Raw genomic sequence first — 6,000 nt, 5'->3', positions numbered from 1 at the left:
GGGATATGAGTGAAGGTAGGGCAACTAAGTGGTGCAATGGTAGAGTGCTGGGTCTGGAGTCAGGAAGACTCATCTTCCCCAAGTTCAAACCTAGGTTCAGACATTAATTCCCTGACCCTGGTCTAGTCACTTAATCCTGTCTGACTCAGTTTCTTCATCGGTAAATGAACTAAAGAAGGAAATGACAAAACCACTTCAGTATCTTTGTCAAGAAAACCCCATGGAGAATGGGACAGACAACAGCTATAGCCACAACAATGAGTGAAAGTATAGCCAGTACTGGATAGGATGGTCAAGGATACCTGGTTATCAGGAGGAAGCCTGAAGAGTTTCAGAAGATAAACAGAGAGAGAAAGGAAGAGATTTAATATGAAAGAAAGTTTGCTAATTATGGAGTAGAGATTCCAGAAGGAAGAACAGGTAGATTTAGGATGAGATACTGAGAAGAGTGGGGCATGGTTAGGATAGAAGAGAATGAGGAAGTAATTTAACCAGTGGCAGGGAGGGTGTGTGTGCTCTTTGGCAGTCTTGGGCTTCAGTATCTGGGATGAGGAGAATAAGAGTTAGTGGGAATCTCCCAACTATTGGGAAACAAGTCCTGTCAGGGTATTAAATGAGGTGCTATTGATGAGGTTATTTAGAGACCAGATAATATGATCTAGGGAAGCAATTTCTGGTCACCAAATGATGAGATTGGTATAGGCACCAAATGTTGGGGTTCAATTATGTAAAGAATTCACAGTGGACATTGTCTTTGGCAAAAGGTAGGTTTATGTAGGAGAAGAAATTACAGACAATAATTACAGTAAAAAACAGTAAATATAAAATAGAGTTGGGAGAACATATTTAGTAAAGAAAGGAGTTTTAGACATGGGGGAGGAGGGAAATGAAAGGATGTTGTGCCACAGTTCCCTTTTAATGTCCTGACCCAGTTTCCCTAATTGTCCTGTTCAGTTACTCTGCCTCAGGTTATAACGATTTCCTCTTAATGTTAGGCCTTATAATCTTATAAAGGTCTTATATTTTAGACCTTAGGCTGTAATCATTCCCTCTTAATGTTTGATGGGATAAAGGTCTTTATCCATTTTAGACATCATTGGTATATCTGGAGTCTCTCCAGTACCTCCTTCCATTATGTCATCTTAGGTGCCTGCCTCCATTATGTCATCCTCATCCTAGGTTCCTCCCCCCCCATTAGGTCATCCCATCCAAGTACCTTCCCCATTATGTCATCTGTCTTGTTACCCTATAAAAGAATCTTGTATCTGACACTGCTGGATTCTTGAAGACAATAGTTTCATTCAGCCCTGGGACCAAACCATGGATCCATTTGGTCCCAGTAAATCTCTCCCATTTAATAAATTATTAAATACTCTCTATCTGGCATTACAAGGAGAGACACCATAAGATGGTGGGATGGGGGATGAAAGGAGAAACTGTAATGCCAGAGAAACTGAGCAAGATAGAGATTAGAAAGTATTTAATAATTTATTAAATGGAGAGATATACTGGAATCAAATGGATCCATGGTTTGATCCTGTGTGGTTCAGAAATGGTGAGGGGTCACAATTTAAAAAAAAAAAAGCTGGAGAGATCTCTAGAAGCAAAGCAAAGTTCATTATACATTCTCATGAGAAGAGCATCACACCCATCAATCAGGCTATGGAAGGAAGGAAGCACCTCCAGTGGGCAGGGTTAACACTTTAATCCCTAATGCAAATACCCCCTCCCCCCACTGACCCTCATTCTCATTGGCTGAGGGTCTCACATTCTAAACTGGGGAACTACCCAGAAAATTGAACTTGACCAATAAGTACATAGTTGCCCATATTTGACTGAAATAGAAAATTATGTCATGGGAGGATAGCAGAAAGAGGACTTAGGTATGCCCTTGGATCAATGCTCAAAGTCTTTCAGGCCTACTCCAACTCTGAAGTAGATGAAGCCTTACTCGATTTTCCCAACTGTCTTGAAAGATCTCACCTCATCTCATTCAGTCCCAGGGCTGAATGAGACTATCATCACCAAGAATCCAGCCAACAGAGTTCTCAATGGCATATTTACAGATACAGAGGTAGAGGGAGGCAGGGGCGGAGTCAGGGTGCTGAGAGCAGGAACAAGACAGGGTTGGGGGGAGCCATTGGAGATGAGATAACATAATCAGGGGGAGGCACCCCGGACTTGGGGAGAGGCATCTTGATAAGACAGTATCTGACATTCCAATAGCTGGGGATGGGGAGTAACATTCTGATATTCTAAATGTAAGATCTTTATCCTTATCAAGTATTCTGATAAAGAGGGAGGGGAGGTTTTGCAGAACTGAGAAGCAGGGAAACTGAGGCAGGACAATAAAAGAGAACTATGGCATAACAAAACACCCTAAAGTATGGTGAAGGATGGGAGAAGACATCACATTGCATTAGAAAGGGACAGAATGTTAGGGTGAGCTATAAACTATAAACCCAAGAGGAATTTAGCAAAGAAAGCATTTAACCTCAGGAGTTGTAATTCAGATTTCTGATAGAACTGAGCCATCTGGTTGTCCAACCCCAGGCTCTTCTTTTGACTTCCTAATGGCCTCAGACACTCTCAAAGTCTGTAAATTGCAGAAAAGTAAATGATCTGCTTTGGGGAAGAATGTTTCCTCAACCCGCCCCCCTCAGAAAAAAAAAAAAAAACAGCAAAAACAACTCTGCATGGTCTATTTTGCACAGGGTTATTTTAAGAAAAGTACTGTGTGTACTGGAATGTTATATAAATGTGAGTTATTTCTACTATTGTAAACTCTTTGAGGGCAGGGATTACACATTATTTTATCCTTATAGCCCTGGAAAAGTGCCTTACATTGAGTAGTTTTTTTTGACAAATCTTAGCTGAATTGAAAATAAATATTGGATTTAATTGAATTGCTCTCCTTCCTCTTAGCTAGTGAGTATTGTTATTTTTGCTTGGTCATGGAAAAATCTAAATGACATTTAAAGTCCAGGCAATCTGATTGTATGCCAAGAGTGCACATTCTCATTACTATTAGAGAAACAAGGTAGCATAGCTAACTCAGTGAATTAAACTATGGATTTGCACTTAAATTTATTGCAAATATGTACACTATCGGAAAATTAAGCTAAATGTTGGCAAAGTCTTGAGAAATAGTTCTCGTGGAAATATGAAATGTTAAACAATAATATCATTGTTTAGCTGTTAAAGACTACAGAATTGGTTTGACTGTTTTTGCTGAAACAAATCCATTTATTCTAATTATCTTGATTGAAGAGAATTACATGAATGGACTTCTCACTTAAACCAGAACAAATAAATGAACTGTCCACAAAAAGAACCAATGGAAGATGGAGAAAACATTAATAAAAGCTGATATTTGCAGAGTATCTTGTCCTCACAAAGGGTGTCATCAGGCATAGAGAAGTTAGATGTAGAATGGAAAGTGGAGGTCTACAAATTTGCAAAATATCTACACTAGTGACAAGTGCTTTACTAGTTTGGGAGATCTATATTTAAATCACAGGAAAGTTGTGCAATGGAAACTTTTTGTAATACCAGAGACATCATTCCTATGATTCTAAGTCCAAGTCCAGTGACTTTTTTTCCTTTCCTTCTTCCCTCTTTCCTACCTTTCCCTTCCTTCCATACTTTTTTTCATTCCTCCCTTTTTTTCTTCCTTCCTTCCTTCCATACTTTTTTTCCTTTCATTCCTCCCTTTCTTTTCCTTCCTTCCTTCCTTCCTTCCTTCCTTCCTTCCTTCCTTCCTTCCTTCCTTCCTTCCTTCCTTCCTTCCTTCCTTCCTTCCTCCCTCCCTCCCTCCCTTCTTTCCTTCCTCTCTTTCTCTGCCTTTTCTTCCTCCTTCTTCTAGGTGGGAAGGAAATGTTTATTTTTTAAAAATCACTCTCATTTACCAATAATACTGTTCCCCTCAAAAAATCTTTCCTGTATCAAAAAAAAAAATGCAGTTAAGCAAATTGAAACATTGGTTATCTTTGACATTGTATGCCTTATTCCACATCTGTAGTCTACCATCTCTCTATTGAAAGATATATTCAATCATCAGTCATCTGAAACCAAGACTGGTCATTGCATTGATCTAAATTTTGATGCCTTTTAGTGCCCAATGTCCCTGTCTTTGCACCATGCTGACTTTCTACATTAGAAAGCATCAGATGACTGCTAATAGACCTAAGTGCCAAAACTTCTTCTTCTTCCCCCCCCCCCCCCCAACAGTAGCAGGAGACTCTTTTTTGAGGTCATCAGGGCTAAGGAATTCGTCCTGGGTGTAAGTGTCTGAAGCTGGATTTGAACACTGGTACTCCTGATTCCAGGGCCAGTCCTCCATCTATTATGCTATCTACTACTCTGATGATTCTCTTTTATTGGATCCCTATTTATTCTGTGCTCTAAATCTATGGTGATAATTTACTTAAACAATTTAAATTTAAGGTTAATTTTTGGCAATATGAATTGCTAATTTTATAGATGGGGCAAGAGTGTCTATGTAGAGAAAAAAAAGTTCAGATCTTCAATACTATCTATGCTAGCCTAGATGGTACAATTTATTCAATTGTCCAAGTTCTATACCCTCAATTTTCCCTGAGGATACTATTAACTTAAAACTTTTCTGATGACTATTAATTGTATTTTTTCATCTTTAAAATGAGCATATCAACATTTGTACTATCTACCTTATATAATTGCTGTAAGAAAAGTGCTTTATGAGCCTGAGAGGACTATATCTATGAATTGTTATCACTATTATTACTACTACTAATTTATTTACTCTCTAGGGTTTAGGCTCAAATTCTGCTTATTTAAATTTAAGATCCCACTTTAAAACATCCTTCTTGCTCCCTTTTCAAATCCTACAACTGTGTCTTAGGCCCAGGTAAGGATATTAACTCATAACTACTCTGTCCTTAGCCCCTTCATTTGTTGAAGAGGATTTATGAGATATTATTATTATTAATTATATAATTATTATTAATTATCAAGAGATAATTAAAAGAAAATAAAGGGAAATTAGGAAATCTTAGTCCAAGTCGGAACTCTGCTATCTATGAACTATATGACCTGGGGCAATCACTTAATCTCTCTGGGTTTAGAGTAATTTTGTGTGTGAAGTAGTTGTCTGATTAGATAATCCCAAAGTGTTTGCCATCTGACATTCTGTGATCCTGTGATGATGGCTTTTTGAAAATGACTGAGGTAAGAGAGCTTGACATAATGCTGAGCTTATACAGTTGAAAGACACCATTAAAAAAGGTCTTTCCTTAAGGCAATGGCCATCTTTATCAATAAGTGATCTCCTTATACTATCCTCTCCTTAAATCTATAATAGTTCTCTTGCCTATCTTGGTAAACTGCACCTATTCAAAAATGGCAGCCCTTCCTTTGTACCCCACATACCTAACACATTGTTCCTTAGAGTGAGGAGAAAGGAAAGGAAAGAAGAGATTGTGAAATTAGAAATGCTGTGCTAGATCAGACATTGAAGCAAGTTTTTTGTTTTTGTTTTTGTTTCTAACCCTGAGAAGTTTGGGCTTTACTTTAAACATCTTTAATTTACCTTTGGATATGACATATTTGAAATGATTTAAGCCCTTCTTGAATCCATTTATAGTAGTTACACAGATTTTTTTTGTTGTAGAAAATCTTGTATTTGACTTAAAGGAACTAGAATTCAAAGAGAGAGATAGAGACGGAGACAGAGAGACAGAGACAGAGGCAGAGAGAGAAAATCTCTGCTATCAACATAGGTTAAGTATAACTCATTTATAACTTAACATATTATCTTTGTGAATTCCAATTACTGAAAAATTCATCATCCTGCAATTAATGCAGTGATGAGCCTTACCAAATTTAGCCATCTTGCTTCTTGGTAAACAGATATGCTGCCCAGGGACACATAAGTTAATCTATTTTGTATAAATTGCTACTCCTTTTAATTATGTAATAAAGTTACCATGTAACTTTCTTCCTCCCCCCTCCCAATTTTTA

Source organism: Sminthopsis crassicaudata, chromosome 1 (assembly GCF_048593235.1).
Source record: "Sminthopsis crassicaudata isolate SCR6 chromosome 1, ASM4859323v1, whole genome shotgun sequence".
In the NCBI taxonomy this organism is placed as follows: domain Eukaryota; kingdom Metazoa; phylum Chordata; class Mammalia; order Dasyuromorphia; family Dasyuridae; genus Sminthopsis; species Sminthopsis crassicaudata.
This window is presented reverse-complemented; position numbering follows the sequence as displayed.